General features: G+C 37.1%; 1 pseudogene; it reads left to right on the top strand.

Moving 5' to 3' along the window:
• LOC139044161 (centromere-associated protein E-like) overlaps positions 1–14,996 on the top strand; it is an 80,049-nt pseudogene extending 65,053 nt beyond the window's left edge.
• The last annotated feature ends 2,723 nt before the right edge of the window (positions 14,997–17,719 follow it).

Genomic DNA, 17,719 nt, shown 5'->3' with positions numbered 1-17,719 from the left:
CATAGTAATTGGGAATGCGAGGATGTTGATAATCTTGGCCTTGGTCTCTAATGATACTCCCTTACTGTTGATGATCTTTCCTGATTCTTCCATCGCTGCCCTTCTGAGTCACAGTCTTCTCTTGATTTCTTGGCTGCGGTCTCCATTTAAACTGATGACTGAACCAAGGGAAACAAAACCTTTAACAATTTCAGTGTCTTCATGGTCTACATTAAAGTTGTATAGTTCTTCTGTAGTCATATCTGTCTTCTTCATGTTTGAATGCAGTCCTGCTTTGGCTCTTTCTTCTTTCACGCTATTCTGTGTGAACTTTCTTCTTACACACTATTGTGTGTGTGACTTACTGTTTTTGTAAACTGTATATTCACATGCGTAGATACATATAGAAAATTTCTAGAAGGATACACTTGAAAGAGTTTAGTAGTCATCGCTTTAGAGTCAGTGGGGGTTCTGAGATGGGGGAACTTAATCTTAATTATATGCCTTTGGATTTTTCCACATACTTGTATTTTTCAGCATAAAAACTAGGTAATAAAAATAAAGGGAAAGATATGTTACATGTATTCCTCTAAAGTGTCAATTAACAAATATACTTTCTGTAATTAGTGTTAATTTAAAATGTAAGTGCCTATTTAATATGCTTAGCACCATGCTAACTAGTAAATAAAATAAGTACTAACCTTATATAAAATCTGGGCCTCTTTTAGTCCTAAATGATCAGCTTCTAAATGAAAAAAATAATACATGTATAAATTGAGTGACATTTGGAGTCTCCATCTATCCTATGTTGATGCAATCTGAAAGATTAATACCTATATATGATCTTTGTTTCATATAAACTGTGATTCTGTCTTCAAGGCACACCTTATATATGTGTGTTTTTTTTAATAGAAGATTCAAGAGCTGGAAACTTCACTACGTGAAGCTAAAGAAACTGCCATGCAAAAGGAAGACAAGATTATAAAGATACAGAAAGAGCTTGAGATGACTAATGATATAATAGCAAAACTTCAATCACAAGTTAATGAATCAAATAAATGCCTTGAAAAAACAAAAGAAATGATCCAAGTACTTCAGGTAACTTAAAACTCATTTTATAAATAAAGGCATAATTTTATAAATTATGCATAATAAATATAAATAAATGCATACGTTTATTTTCATGCCAAATAATGATTGTTTTCATCTTCCTGTAAAAATTATTTTTAAAAAACATAAATATTCTTGACAGTTTAAAATATATCTTATTTTTTTAATTTTTTTTAATTTTTTTACTTTTCAAAGTAAGGAAATTTTTTATTTTCACTTTAATTTCTGAATGCCAAAAATGTAGAGGATGTATGTTTGTATATCTCTAGTAGTATATTGCAACATTTTTTCATAAATATGTTTTTTTTAAATTTTTTATTATTGCAGTAACATTGGATTATAACATTATATAACTTTCAGGTGTACATCATAATATATTTCGAATTCTGTGTAGATTACATCATGTTCACCCCACAAAGACCAATTATCCATCACCACACGTGTGTCTAATCACCCCTTTTGCCCTTCCCCCTCCTCCCTTCCCTTCTGGTAACCACCAATCCAGTCTCTCTTGCTCTGTGTTTGTTTGTCATTTTTATCTTCTACTTATGAGTGAGATCATATGGTATTTGACTTTCTCCCTCTGACTTATTTCACTTAGCATAATACACTCAAGGTCCATCTATGTTGTCACAAATGGCCAGATTTCATCATTTCTTATGGCTGAGTAGTATTCCATTGTGTATATATACCACATCTTCCATTCGTCCCTTGATGGGCACCTAGGTTGTTTACAAGCCTTGGCTATTGTGAATAATGATGTGATGAACATAGGGGTGCATATATCTTTTATGCCTTTGTGTTTTCAAGTTCTTTGGATAAATACCCAGCAGTGGGATAGCTGGATCATATGGTAGATCTATTCTTAATTTTCTGAGGCATCTCCATACTGTTTTCCATAGTGGCTTCACCACTTTGCACTCCCACCAGCAATGTTTGAGGGTTCCTTTCTCTCCACATCCTCTCCAACACTTGTTGTTTCCTGTCTTGTTAATTATAGCCATTCTGACCAGAGGGAGGTGATATCTCATTGTAGTTTTGATTTGCATTTCCCTGATAGCTAATGATGTTGAACATCTTTTCATGAGCCTGTTGGCCATCCATATATCTTCTTTGCAGAAATCTCTGTTCAGATCCTTTGCCCACTTTTTAATTGAGTTGTTGGTTTTTTTCTTGTTGAGACTTTCTTTTTATTTTTCAAAAAAATATGCTTCTTATCTAAATATTTAATACTCTGTTAGATAAGTACATTTTAAAATTATATTTTTTTCTACTTAATCCCCTGTTATTGAGTCCCACCTGGTAGCCTATGGGCTTAATCTAACCTGTTTTCTCTAGAAAGAGCAGAGTTGAAATGTTTTTGAGCTTGAATGCCGTTACACAAGTCGCACCCTCCTTCATCACAGCCTTCCTTCCTCGTCTGAGCCACAGCTACTTCTCACTCTTCTGCTACTTGGGTCGGATCCTAATAGGCATTTTGTTCACTGTTCCTGCTCCAGTGTCTCTTCTCTTCATTCAAAAATTAGAAACAAGCCAAGAATGCCTACTCTTTTCATTATTTAACATTGTTCTAAAAATTCTGGTTCTTTCAATGAGACATGAAACAGAGAGGCAAGAGAAAATAATCTTAATTTTGTTTTTAGAAATTGTTAGTATAGCTAAAAACCAAGAAAATCAACTGTAAAGCTTTAAAATCCTTGAGAGTAATTTTTTAATACTTTAAATAACTAAATGATCACATTTTTATTCATTCAGCAAGTATTTGTTGAATACCTACTATGTGTTGGTCATTGTTCTAGATGCCATGTGTACTACAATGGAAAAAAAATAAAGCCTCCTTGAAGAGGCTTACATTCTGCTTCATGAAGTCAGAAAATAAACAAGTATATATGTTTGTTAAACGGTGAGAAGTGCAATGGAAAAATATTAAGCCAGACAGAGGTATATAGGTGCAGGGTGAGAGTGGGTGTGAGTAGGAGTGTGATTTTGTAAGGGGAGTTGAGGAGAGCCGCACAATTAAGATGACGAAGTGATGGTGTGAGCTGTCTGGTAGGGAAGGGCCTTCTAGGCAAAAGAAGTAGCAAATGCGAAGGCCACAACACAGAAGTAGTTGAGATGTATTCAAGGAAACAGCAAGAAAGCCAGCGTCTCCTGAGCAGCGTGGGCAAGGATAGAAGGGGAAATAGGTGAGAAGTAGCAGAGAGCCAAATCATAAAGCATCTTGAAAGCTATTTGTAAGCACTTTGGGTTTTATTCTGGATGAGATGGGAAGTCATCAGAGGATTTTGGCAAAATGATATAGTCTGACTTAAATTTTTAAAGGCTGCCCTTTGAAAATAGAATCCAGGAAGGCGTGTTTGTTAGTGACGTGCCAGCTCCTACAACAAAGGGAACCACAAAATGCAATGGCTCAAACAAAACAGAAGCTTATTTCACACGTAAAAGTGTGGGTTCCAGCTTGGCAAGTGGCTCCTTTCCACATGGTCATTCAGAGGCCCCCGTTTCTCCCATCTTGTTTCTCCAGCACTTCCTTGGTGCTGTTTTCATCTGCATGGTTAAAGCCCAGTTGTAAGCTGTCCGTGCTCAGGCTCACAGAAAAGGGACAAGATGGAGAAGCTAAAAATTGTCTTAAAATCTGTACTCATAAAGGCTCTGGCCCAGAAGTGGCACATGTCTCTTCCTCTCATATTTCTTTTTTTTTGCAAAATATTTAGATTCAATTTATCAAAGAGAAAGCCAAACACGTACCTCTCGTATTTCTTGGAGTCAGAGATGATTCCAAAGTTTTTGGCCTGAGCAGCCAAGAAGATAGAGTTGCTACATACGGAAATGGGAAAGACTGCCAGAAGAGGAAGTTTGAAACCAGGAAAGTTCAGTTTTGGACATGCTGAATTGGAAATGCCCACTGGGGACACCCAAGTTGAGATATGACTTAGGCAATTGAATATCTGAGTCTGAGCAAGATATAGGCGAGAGGTTTAAGTTTGGGGAATCATCAGCGTATAAAAATCATGAGACTGGACGAGGGCATAAGCATAATGGAGAGGAGATGTGGAGTAACCAAATGATACTGAGATGGAGCAGCCAGTGAGTGAAAAAGAAAAGGGGGTCTGGGCAACAGAGTGGTTCCAGTTTCTTCATATAAGTGAAGCTAGTGTTTCAAGAAAAAGGGAGTAAGCGACAAATTTCTCCACACTCAGTATAGATTGGTACAGGTGTCTATGGAGAGAGGAATATCTTTCCTGCATACTAAAAGTAACCATTTAGATAATATAATAGAGTATGCCATTGTACAGCATCCATGAGGAAAGAAAGCAAAGTATAGGGTATCCATAAAATCTTTATACAGTTTGAATTTTTAAGAATCTGTTTCTGTATTTTATATAAATATTCTATAAAATGCAACAGTATATTTAACTCGAGATTTGGCATAGTAAAATGCAAAGATATTAACTTTTAACCTATTCACCACTATTTTAATTCACCTGGATATAGCTGTCCAATATAATGTAGGGTTTATTAAGTGAATATAGAAGAAAGTAATTTGAACAAATGACTCATTAACAGTTTTGTTTAAATCTTGATACATTTCCTCTGTTGTATCTTTACAAATTATTTATATCAAGTAGCAGTAAATTTGTTAAAAATTCAAACTGTGCTAGTACTTTAGGGACATCCTGCACAGTGGGAAAAAAAGATCTTATTTATAACTGGCACAAAATATAAAATGCTCAAGTGACTAACCTTAACAAAAAATGAGGCAACATATATGAAAAGAACAACAAAACTCTAAAAGGAAATATAGGAGAGCATGTGGTTTAAAATAAGAAATATGCCATTTCCTAGGTTGTAACCTAAATACTGTACAACCATCAGTTTTTCCCAAATTAATTTCTAAAGTTAATGTAATTCAAATCAGAATCTCAAAGGAATTCTTTTTCTGGTAGAGCAAAGAAAGTTTCTCAGCAGACTCCATCTAAAATAGGATGAGCAGGTGCTGTTCACTGAGAACACAGGCGCTCAGACTCCTCAGGCGGCTAGAGGATGTTTAAGGCTGTCAGCGCTTCTGAGTGCAGCTTGGGCACACGTCATGTGTTTGAAATAAGGAATTCTCACTGTCTTTCATTTCTAAGAGAGTATTTCCAATTTCAATTTCTTTTACTCAAGAATTGTTTTAAAACTGTTATATATGACTAATTTATTTCATTATATTGTGGCAAAAAAATTACTGCAATTTCTCCATTTTTAGAATATATTGAAATTTTCTTTTAGGTGTCATAAATGAATAAATATTTTTAGAGTTCTTTGAACTTTTAAATCAAAATGTATACAAATAGATCAATGGAACAAAATAGAGAGCCCAGAAATATATACACACAAATATAGTCAGTTCATCTTTGACAAAAGAGCAAAGGCAATTCAATGGAAAAGGGTAGTCTTATCAACTAGCGGTGCTGAACAACTGGGCACCTTTCACAAAAATTAACTCAATTGATTGTAACCTAAATCTAAAACACAAAACTAGAAAATGCCTAGAAGATAACGTAGGAGAAAATCGAGGTGACCTTGGGTTTGGCATTGACATTTTTTTACATACAACACCAAAAGCATAATCTATGAAGGAAAAAAATTGATAAACTGGACTTCATTTAAATTAAAAATGTTTGCCCTATGAAAGACAAGCCACAGACTGGAAGAAAATCTTTGCAAAACACATATCTTTCAAGAACTGTTATCCAAAATATACAAAGAACTCTTAAAACTCAATAATTAGAAAGCAAACAGCCTGATTTAAAAATAGGCAATGGATCTGAACAGACACTTCACCAGAGAAGATACACACATGGCAAATAAGCATATGAAAAGATGCTCCACATCATATGTCATTAGAAAATTGCAAATTAAAAAACAATGAGATACCACTGTACATCCACTGTATCTCAAAATATAATGGCCAAAATCCGGAACACTGACTACACTAAATGCTGGCAAGGAGTGGGGCCAGGAGCTCTTGCTCACTGCTGGTGGGAATGCAAGTGGTACAGTAGCCACTTTAGAAGAGAGTTTGGCAGTTTCTTACAAAACTGACACCACTCCAGCCAGTCATATGCTCAAGGAGTCCCTGATATCAGCATCTGGTCCAGAAAGCCAGGGTATTTTACTGGTGCCATGACTGAGCAAATACTGGGCTCCTCCCAGAATGGGCTTATCTGACCTAGTCAGCAACCTCCTTAAGCTGAGCATCTCAGCTATGGAAGCTTGCATCTTTTTAGTCTTTGCTAACTACGTGTGTGTGCAAATGTTTTTATAGGCACTGGGGGTAACGCCTAGAGGAATGAAGAGCTCTCTGGGTCCCTATTTAGATGGTTTATTTTTGTATTCAATATATAATAGTAATCCATAGTATGGCTGTGGTAACAGCAATAAAAGAAATGAATGATTTATTCAGCAATAATAAGAAATGAGCCATCAAGCCACAAAAGACATGGAGGAACCTTAAATGCACATTGCTAATTTTAAAAAGCCCATCTAAAAACACTGCATACTGTATGACATTCTGGAAGAGGCAAAACTAGGCGAACAGGAAAAGATCAATGATTACTAAGGGTTCTGGGGGAGGGTGGAGGGATGGATAAGTGGAGCACAGGAGATTTTTAGGGCAGTGAAACTATTCTGCATGATACAGTGATGATGAACACGTGTCATACATTTGTCAAAACCCATGGACTATACAATGCAAACAATAGACTCTAATGTAAACTGTGAACGTCAGTTAATAATGTATCGATATTGGCTCATCATTTGTAACAATCATACCACACTAAGATGTTAATAATAGGAGAAACTAGGGGAGGACACGGGTATTACCGGGACTCTATGTACTCTGCTCAATTTGTCTATAAACCTAAAATTGCTCTAAAAAGTTAAACCTATTTATTAAAAAAGATTTTTGTATATGTTTGTATGTATATATGACTGATTTTTTTTCTGAGTCGAAGTAGATGTATGGCTAGATTGAACCAACCTTGAGTACAGAATATCCCCAATAATGTTATATAATATTTTGTGCCTTGAATTCAGTTCTACTTTGATATTTATATTACTGTTCATCTCTTGTCTTATTTTCCTGATTTACCTTTATCTACCCATTTCATTCGTTTCAACCTTTCTGTTTCATTTTGTTTAAGTATATTGTTTTTTAATTGGGAAAAATATTTGTTTTAAGAAATAGAAGTCATAGGTTTTCTAATTACACATTAGCTTCCAATAGCTTCACATGTACTTCACATCAAATATCTATTTGTTACTCATTTTAGGGTTAAAATTTGTGCCTTTCCTCCTTTTCATATGTTTGGAGTTTGCTGTTTTAAAATGTTCCTACTATATTAGGTAGTTAACAAGTCTTTGAAACTGCTCTAAAATTACTTTATTTCTCTTTTCTCTAAAACCTTTAGGACAAAGTTGCTTTAGGAGCTAAGCCCTATAAAGAAGAAATTGAAGAGCTCAAAACAAAGCTGGTGAAAATAGACCTAGAGAAGATGAGAAATGCCAAGGAGTTTGAAAAGGAGTATGTCTTTGTCTTAATTGAATATGACTTTAGTAGCTTAAACTTCCTTTCTAAACTGTATAAATTTAAAATATATTAAGATATTGTTATTGCTTTTTATAAAATAAATACAAACATCTACAGATTTTAAAGTTATTAAATTCTCATTATGTATGCAAAGGTTTTGAAAACAAGCACAATTCTGATCAATTACTGACATACTATGTCTTTGGATACTTCTTGTTCAATCATATAGGAACAGCTTAAAAATGGCCTTTTTTGTTTGAAAGTGAATATTAAGAACGTGTGTGTGTTTTTAGCAGTTTGTCTAAGGTTTCTGTTGGTTCTCTTAATTTCATTTGTTCTTCCTATTGTATTTTTGTGTAAGGTTTTATTTCCTTTTAAATTGTAGTACTTAGTGCCCAAGAGCATATTCCCTTTTTATTGATTTATTTATGTATAGTACCATATACAATAGCATGCCTAAAGTTCTTTGTGGTATAGCATAATGAAAAGAACATTAAACAGAGAGTCAAGGAAACTGAATTAGAAATATAATGTTGCCACTTATTAATATGTCACCTCTGACTCCTCACACTTTTTATTCTTCCTGTAAATGTTTAATAAATGTTTAATGATGATATCTAATTTTGCCCAAAAAGTCGCACTCTGAATCTTCATGCATTCTAACCAGCCTTCTATTGATAGGACTGTTGGTTTTAGTGGAGCATCATTAAAAAGGCAATTTTAGTGGCCAGCCCAGTGGCACGGTGGTTAAGTTTGCACATTCCGCTTCGGTGGCCCAGGGTTCACCATCCTAGGTGTGGACCTACACATCACCTGTCAAGCCATGCTGTGGTAGGCATCCCACATATAAAGTAGAGGAAGATGGGCACCGATGTTAGCTCAGGGCCAGTCCTCCTCAGCAAAAAGAGGATTGGTGGCAGATGTTAGCTCAGGGCTAGCTAATCTTCCTCAAAAGAAAAAAAATTTTTTAAATAAATGCAAAGCAATTTTATATAGAATAGAATCAGCAGATACTTTCAGTCTCTAAGAAAGGCAGAAAGTCTCATAATTTAGCATTGCCAATTAACACTCAAGCAAATAATTAACAGAATGTCTTTTTCTCCTGGGTGCAATGAGCAGACTGTGACCTCTGACTGTGTCACCTCAGATCAGAGCTGCAGTCGAGTGTGCTTTCCTTACAGTATATACAGGAAGGTGCTTTTGGTTTTACGCTTTGGTAATTGTTGTACCTTCAAGAGGTTTCTAGGACCTCATGATAACAACCCAATTATTTGTTTTATGGTGCCCCTGAATGTAATTTTGCTCAATATCCAGTTAATGATACCTATTGGGCTTTCAGAAATTTTAAAAGAATTGGTTTCTCAATGTTAAAAAAAAATTGCCCCTGCAGCCAAACAGAACACTTCCAATTTGATGGTGTTATTTATGGCTATAAAGTGCATGATACCAGGGGGTATCGTGAGGGCTTACCTACTGCTGCTTATGCATATCATATCAATGTGATGTATCTTATCAGAAAATTCTTGACAGCAGTTCTGTTTATTCTTCCATTAAAAATTAGTTGCTGGCCTTTTACATATTTCTGTTGTTATTCTTAATAGAATTACTTGTACAAAAGCCACTGTAGAACATCAAAAAGAAGTTATAAGGCTATTGAGAGAAAATCTTAGACGAAATCAGCAGGCCCAAGATACTTCAAGTAAGTAGAAAATGCTGATATTTCCAGATCTTTTTCCATCTTACTTCTCAGTATACTTACACATTTTGAAGACTGCTACTATATATATGACAGTCAAGAATAAACCTGTTAATCACTAATTTATAAAGAACTATTTTTAAAATGAATTCATTGAGATCATATTTATCCTGTGATACCTCCTTAAGTTTCCTGTAATCTCAACTATTTATCCATTATAGATTCTTAAAAACTATGAATGTAACCTGTGCACTATCAGATCTTTACATATTAGTGAAGATACCTTCAGTAGTATACAAGAATGACTTACCTGTCAAGGTAGACATACCCTTCCCAATAAAACACAAGCATATCTTAATAGATTTTAACCATGTGCACTGTAAAAACATAGTCAGTATACAGTAAATATTATCCTACTTGTTGTTGGTACTGAAAATACAGACTTGATGCTTACTGGCAAACTCTTTGAAACTTATCTTAGATACAGTTTTCAAATCTAATCATCAAATTTCTGCATATACATTCCTCAAACTGTATCTTTTCCCATATTTCTGTCTCTTATGTTTCATTTGAAAAGAGAGAATGCTGAAAAGTACTTGGGGCAGCTTTGTGTAGTGGGTCCAGCATCGAAATAACGTCACGAACAGTTCTCTAAGCTGACTGCCCTCACTTAACAGCCTGTGAAATCATGAGGAGAACGCCTGACCTTCTAGATTGGATATAGACTTGTAAGGATCAGGCTAAAAGTTGTGTGTGAAAGCACACTGAAAATTCTAAATGTCAGGCAAATGCAAGATGATGTTTGTGTGTATTATTGTCCACGCATTGTCTGGTGCTTGTTTAGTTTGAACTGCCCTAGTGTCCATTGCAGGATAATTGCAGCTCCTACCTGGAAAACTTCAAGGGGTAAAAATAGAACTTTTGTTGTTAGAGAAGGGTCAGGATGATTCCTTCTAATTTGTGACTTTCAGGTACGTGTTGTACCTGAATTCAGAATAATTCAAAAGGAAATGGACATTGAGTGTCTTCCCCACACTCATCTTGCCCCTCCCTTGTAAACAGTCAGTGACCCAGTGGATCATTCCACTTTCTAAGCACCTCACACTTTTATGCAATTTTACCTAAAATTTACAAAACAGTTCTTTACATTACTTGTACACATATGGTGTAAAATACTGGATAGTATATTCTTTAATAGCAGTCTAAGGTTTATTTAGTTAACAAATACGTGTTGAGTATTGGGAGCACATTGACTGCCTTGGGGTGGACCCCACACACGCTGTGTGGTGGAAGCAGCCCTCCAGGGGACCCCACTGGCGTCGAGAGTAGACAGTGAAGGGCAGCTCCGACTGCTGCCGTCACCGTGAGTGATCCTAGCAGGTGGTGGTGGTGGAGATAGTGGGTGGAGAGAAGCAGGGGTTCCGCAGATACTTAGAATCCATGATGGAATTGGCATAGGAGGTGAGGGAAGAGGAGGAAGTCAAGGGTGACGTTCAGGGAGATGGTGCTGAGATGTTTTGTTTTTTATAGTGATTTATTGAACTTACTAATGTTTCCTTTATTGTGAACTTTGGAGATAATTAAAATTATCACCTGTCTGTGTGTTTGCCTCCCACAGTGATATCAGAACATACTGATTCTCAGCCTTCAAGGAAACCCTTAACCTGTGGGGGTGGCAGCGGCATTGTACAAAGCACAAAAGCTCTTATTTTGAAAAGTGAATATATACGGCTAGAAAAGGAAATTTCTAAGTTAAAGCAGCAAAATGAACAGTTAACAAAGCAAAGGAATGAAATGTTAAGGTAAGATCTGCTTACCTGATACAGGAATTATGCTTATGGTGGTATGTGTGGGAGAGGATGATGCCTACACATGCATATATATTTTTTGCAGTGGGCAACCCCTCACACATATAGGGGAAGTAAATTTTAGAGCTCATGTAATGTGTCTTTTTGAAAAGGAATGAGAATATGGTAGCACCATTCCAGAGGTTTGCTATCCATCAACTGACCTTTTTTTTTTCCTGAGGAAGATTCGCCCTGAGCTAACATGCCAATCTTCCTCTATTTTTAGTATGTGGGCTGCCAGCACAGCATGGCCACTAACAGAGTGATGTGGGTCCACACTCGAGAACCAAACCCAGGCTGCCAAAGTGGAGTGCCCGGAACTTAACCACTAGGCCACAGGGCTGGCCCATCAACTGATTTTAGCTAAGCCTGTTTTTAACTAAGCCAAGAACCAAAAAGTAAACCAAGATCTTTGAGGGGAGCTTAAATATGCCACAAATATGCCCAAGTCAGTGAGGCTTTACTCAAAGGAGAATCCCTCAGGTCCATTATTGTAGCCCATTAACCTTTATAAACAGTTGTAAAAAATTTAATTAATTGGCTTCTACCAAAGATTAGAATCTTGTGCTAATCTTTACTAATGATGCAATAGAAGAAAAATAGGCATTAAATAAATATGCAAATAGCTACTGTTCTGTGTGAGGCTATTAAACAACAAAAAAAGCAAACAGGACATTATGAAAGGGTCCAACAGAGGGATCAGACCTTATCTAGATGTGGGGAGGGGCGGTGATCAAGAAACTAATATGTAAGAGTAGATCTGAAAATGAGTAGCAGTTAGGCTTGATGACAGTAGAGATGGCTAAGCCTTCTAGGCTGAGGGAACAGCATGTGCACAGGCTTTGAGTCAAAGAGGAAAGTGGAACAGAAAGACATGCAGTGTGGCCAGAGCATACAGAATGAGGCAGAGTAAGTGCAAGATGCGATGCCAGAGGCCACTGGTCCAGATTACACATTGCAGGTCATTCTGAGGCAGCTGGGGTGGTCTCCTAAATGTAACGGGAGGATTACCACCACTGGAGGATTTTAAGCTGGGGCCTAATGAGCTCATACGGCGTCTCTAGCTGCTAGAGCAGAATGGGGGGGAACCCAAAAGTGTGAGGTTGTATCAACACACTTGGCTGACTGATCAAAGAAAGGAGAGCAGGGCCTAGGATTGCTTCCCAGGCTTCTCTGAAGGAGTGAATAAATGCAGGCAGCATTTCCTGTGGGAAGCAACACTATAAGTAATCCAGAAAAGCACAGTGTAATATATCTTTTAAAATAACAAAGGTACATTAAAGATTCATCCATCCAGAAGACTAACTTATCAAATTATTGCCACAGAGTATCAGTAGATAAACCATGCTGGACGACATCACTGATTCATTTGAAACCTAATATCATACTTTTCAAGATTCTGTGATCACGGAGATTTAGTACAATTTTTCAATTTATATTGACCTCATTTCATTTTCTGAACTGTGGAAATAATCCAAACTTAGGAAGCATTAGGTTGAAATTAAAATGTAAATATGATAAAATGGTAAATTATATGTCACATATATTTTACCACAATTAAGAAAAAAAATTTTATGTAAATATGAATATATTTCTGGAATTGAGCAGTCTTACAGTCTCTTTTATTTTTCCCCACATTTAAGCAATAATCATCATCTTTCCAATGAGGTCAAAATGTGGAAGGAGAGAACTCTTAAAAGAGAAGCTCACAAAGAAGTGACTTGTGAGAATTCTCCAAAGTCTCCTAAAGCGACCGGACCAGCTTCTCAAGAGAGACAGCATACGCCTTCTCAATGCAAGGAACGGAATTTACAAGATCCTGTGCCAAAGGACTCACCGAAATCTTGGTTTTTTGATGGCCGATCAAAGTCTTTCCCAGCACCTCACCCAGTTCGCTATTTTGATAACTCAAGTCTAGGCCTCCGCCCAGGTGGGTAAATATACTGGTTACTTGGGGATCGGGGATAACGGTTGGAACTCATTTGTCCCCTGTGGCCCCAAAGGGCAAGTTTAGACAAGAGAAGATGTCATGGAGAAGCTGCACTGCAGAGATGTCATTTGCTGTCTCTGTGAGAAGTTTCTCCAAAGCACAGCACTGAAGTGAAATCACTTTTTACCCCGAGGGAAGTCTTATTCTGCCTCCTGAACCTTCAACTTTTCCCTCAGATAGACAAGCAGCTCTCGAGGACACAGAGAGACACCATCCTACAAACATAACTACTTTTACTGCAAAAGACCTTCTTATCAATTCAATGGGCCAGTATTTCCAGTAGCATTATATTCATTTTACACAAGCCAGATCATAGACTTATATCATTTACATATTCATTCAATGAACAGAAATTTTTGGTCTCCACCTATGTGTCACATATTGCACCCTGATGGTACATTGATAACCAAACCAGATATGGCCCCTGCCTTCCTGGAGTTCACAGTCTAGTGGGTATAGACGGTGATCAAGTAGTCAAAAAAGGTACAGTTCTAGAGTTCAAAAGCCTATGAGTTTTTAATAGGTTGTTTTAGGAACATAAGGAAGTCTTCCTTGAAGAAGGGGACTGAGATCTAACAGGTTAAGGTGAGTTAGCTTAACAAAGAGGGGAGGGGAAGGCGATTCAGGCAGAGGGAACAGGGTCGGCCCAGCTGGGAGAGACCGTAACCAGGGGAAGGGTTGGAAAACCACGTGTGGCCAGAGCGCAGTGCACACAGGTTCCTCTGGGTGAAGTCGGTGAAGCCAGAGAGAGAAGAGCCAGATGCGCAGGACTTTGTGGGTTGTGGAGAGGAATTTTTACTTCATCCTGGGAGCATGCTAGAGGAAGCCGTTGAAAGATGTTAAAGAACAGCAGGAGAACATAATGGGTTATCAATTTGAAAACATTACCTCAGCTGTAAGGTAAACTGTATATAAGCTGTATGTTGTGTTGCAACCAAACGTGTTTTTTAATAAGATGACTTTTGCTTTCTATTTTTTTCTCAGAAGAACAAACTGCTGGAGCAGAGAGTGTGGATCCTCAGCCAGGCCCTTGGCACGCCTCCTCAGGACAAGCTGTGCCCGAGTGCAAGACTCAGTAAACTCTGCTGTCACTTTTCTAGGGGCCTAGTGTTCCTTATTTAGAAATGACTGTATTTGTTACTTTATTTTTCTATCCCTGGCAATGATGTCACAGTCCAACTTAATTTCAATTCAGTTTGCACTTTGCCATTAGAAATTGAGGCATTCCAGTCATTTAGAATGGTGATAGACTGCCTTCTTCCTGAATGTGATAATACTTTAGAAGTTGAATTGTTTTATTTATTTATATATTTTGTGAAGAATAAAGTTATTGAAGGAAATTTCCAGTCTTTCCGTGTATACATAAAATGTATACATTTTCATTAATCTCGTTATCCACATGTGACTTAGATAATACATAAATTAAAGCATCATTTAATTAACAAAATTCCTAAACCTGGGCTCCCCGCAACACATAAAGCATCTATGGATGGGCTTCACACAATCTGTAAAACCTCTGAAATTTTATCTTTTGTGTGTGGATTCAGTTTTCTAGGATACTAGGGTCCCTACTTTCTTATAACATACTCTCTGAGAGGTCTGTTACTCTATAAGAGGTTAAGAACTGTGGTTTTAGAGAGTATCTGATAGTACTTTTATATCATATGACTTTGAAAAACCATATAAAACAGCAAGTTGCATAAGGTTTAGAACACAGTTAGTGATTTCAAGGCATTCTTGGCTCTTTGGTAAGAAGACATTCAAAGGGAGAGATTATTAATTATATCATAGCCATCACTGTTAAAGTCTATGAATTGGTTATTTCCCTTACCTTAACACACTGTCACAGGTTCACTAGGGTGAAGTGAAACTGTGCCTTCCTATAACGCTGTCCCTCAGGCCTGTCCCTTGGGAGTTTGGTTTCTCCTCTGCACCCAAACCAGACATGATTACAGAGCTGCAGGTTGATTCTCTACGATGTTCACTCCTCCACTGAATAAGAGTATTGCAAAGTAGTAGGTATGTTCACCTGGGTAATAAAACGACTTTAAGGCCATTAAAAATATAATCAGTCTTAAAAATAGATGATGACATAAAGAGATGGAAAGAGATTCCACGCACATGGATTGGAAGAATAAACACGGTTAAAATGTCCATACTACCCAAAGCAATCTACAGATGTAATGCAATCCCAATCAGAATCCCAATGACATTCTTCATGGAAACAGAACAGAGAATCCTAAAATTCATATGGGGCAACCAAAGACCCCAAATTGCTAAAGCAATCCTGAGAAAAAAGAACAAAGCTGGAGGTACCACCATCCCTGACTTCAAAGTGTACTACAAAGCCATAGTGATCAAAATGACATGGTACTGGTACAAAAACAGACACACAGATCAGTGGAACAGAACTGAAAGCCCAGAAGGAAAACCACACATCTATGGACAGCTAATCTTTGACAAAGGAGCTGGGAACATACAATGGAGAAAGGAAAGTATTTTCAACAAATGGTGTTGGGAAAACTGGACAGCCACATGCAAAAGAATGAAAGTAGACCATTATCTCATGCCATACACAAAAATAAAATGGATCAATGACTTGAAGATAAGTCCTGAAACCATAAAACTCCTAGAAGAAAATATAGGTAGTAGACTCACTGACATCAAACTTAAAAGGATCTTTTTGAATACCAGGTCTTCTCAGACAAGGGAAACAGAAGAAAAAAAGTGGGACTTCATCAGACTAAAGAGCTTCTGCAAGGCAAAAGAAACTAGGATCAAAACAAAAAGACAGCCCACCAAGTGGGAGAAAATATTTGCAAATCATATATCTGACAAGGAGTTAATCTCCATAATATATAAGGAATTCACACAACTGAACAACAAAAAGACAGCACAATCAAAAAATGAGCAGGGGATATGAACATTTTTCCAAAGAAGATATACAGATGGCCAAGAAACACATGAAAAGATGTTCAACATCACTAATCATCAGGGAAATGCAAATCAAAACTACACTAAGATACCACCTTACACCTGTTTAAATGGCTATAATCACTAAGACTAAAAATAACAAAAGTTGGAGAGGGTGTGGAGAAAAGGGAACCCTCATACACTGCTGGTGGGACTGCAAACTGGTATAGCCACTATGGAAAACAAGATGGAGGTTCCTCAGAAAACTAAAAATAGAAATACCATATCCAGTTATTCCATTACTGGGTATCTACCTAAACAACTTGCAATCAATAATCCAAAGAACATATGCACCCCTGTGTTGATAGCAGCACTATCCACAATAGCCAAGACCTGGAAGCAACCCAAGTGCCCATTGACCAATGATTGGATAAAGATGATGTGGTATATATACAATGGAATACTACTCAGCCATTAAAAGAAGACGGATCCATCCCATTTGCAACAACATGGAAGGACCTGGAGGGAATTATGCTTAGGGAAGTAAGACTGAAAAAGACAAACACCAGATGATTTCACTCACATGTGGAATATAAACAAACACATGGACAAAGAAAACAGTTCAGTGGTTACCAGGGGAAGGGGGGTGAGGGGTGGGCATAGGGGGTGAAGGAGAACACTTACGTGGTGACAGACAAGAAACAATGTACAACTGAAATTTCACAATGATGTCAACTCTTATGAACTCAATAGAAATTATATATATATATAAGATCAGTCTTCAGATATCCAGTCTAGTAGAATGTTGCTTAACTCTTGAATTTGGATATCTTTCATTCCTCAGATTTGGGAAGTTTTTGGCCATTATTTCCTCAAATAAATCTTTTGTCCCTTTCTCTTTCCTTCTGGAAGTTCCATGATGCATATATTGGTCCACTTGCTGATGTCCCATAAGTACCTTAGGCTCTCTTCACTTTTCTTTATTCTTTTTTCTTTTTTCTTCTCTAACTGAGTAATTTCATATGACCTGGTTTCAACTTATTGATTCTTCTGCTTGATCAAGTCTGCTATTGAACCCCTCTGTGAATTTTTCATTTTAGTTATTTGTATTCTTCAGCTCCAGAATTTCTGTTTGGTCCTTTTTTATAGTTTCCATCTCTTTAATATTCTCATTTTGTTTGTGCATCATTTTCCTGATTTCATTTAGCTGTCTATTGGTGTTCTCTTGTAGATCATTGAGCTTCCTTAAAACTATTATTTTCAAGTGTTTGTCAGGTATTCATAGGTCACCACTTCTTTGGAGTTGGTTTCTGGAGATTTAGTTTGTTTCTTTGATTGCATCGTGTTTCTCTGTTTCTTTGTGTGCCTTTTGATTTTTTTGCTGACTTTTATGCATTTGAAAAATAGCCACCTCTTCCAGTCTTTATGGGCTGCTTCATACAGGGGAAGACCTTCATCAGTCAGCCCAGTTATAGATTGTGGGCCCTCTGAAAGCTTTTGGGCAGATGTGACTCTCTAGGCTTGTGTGTGTGATTTGCCAATTAGAGAGGTTTGCCAGTTTCTTTTTCAGGAGCTCATAATCTCTTGCTCCCTCTAATATCTGTCTGTAG

The sequence above is a fragment of the Equus asinus genome, unplaced genomic scaffold (genome assembly GCF_041296235.1).
Source record: "Equus asinus isolate D_3611 breed Donkey unplaced genomic scaffold, EquAss-T2T_v2 contig_645, whole genome shotgun sequence".
NCBI classification, from domain to species: Eukaryota; Metazoa; Chordata; class Mammalia; order Perissodactyla; family Equidae; genus Equus; species Equus asinus.
The sequence above is the reverse complement of the archived record's forward strand: the minus strand, read 5'-3'. Positions and strand labels throughout refer to the sequence as shown.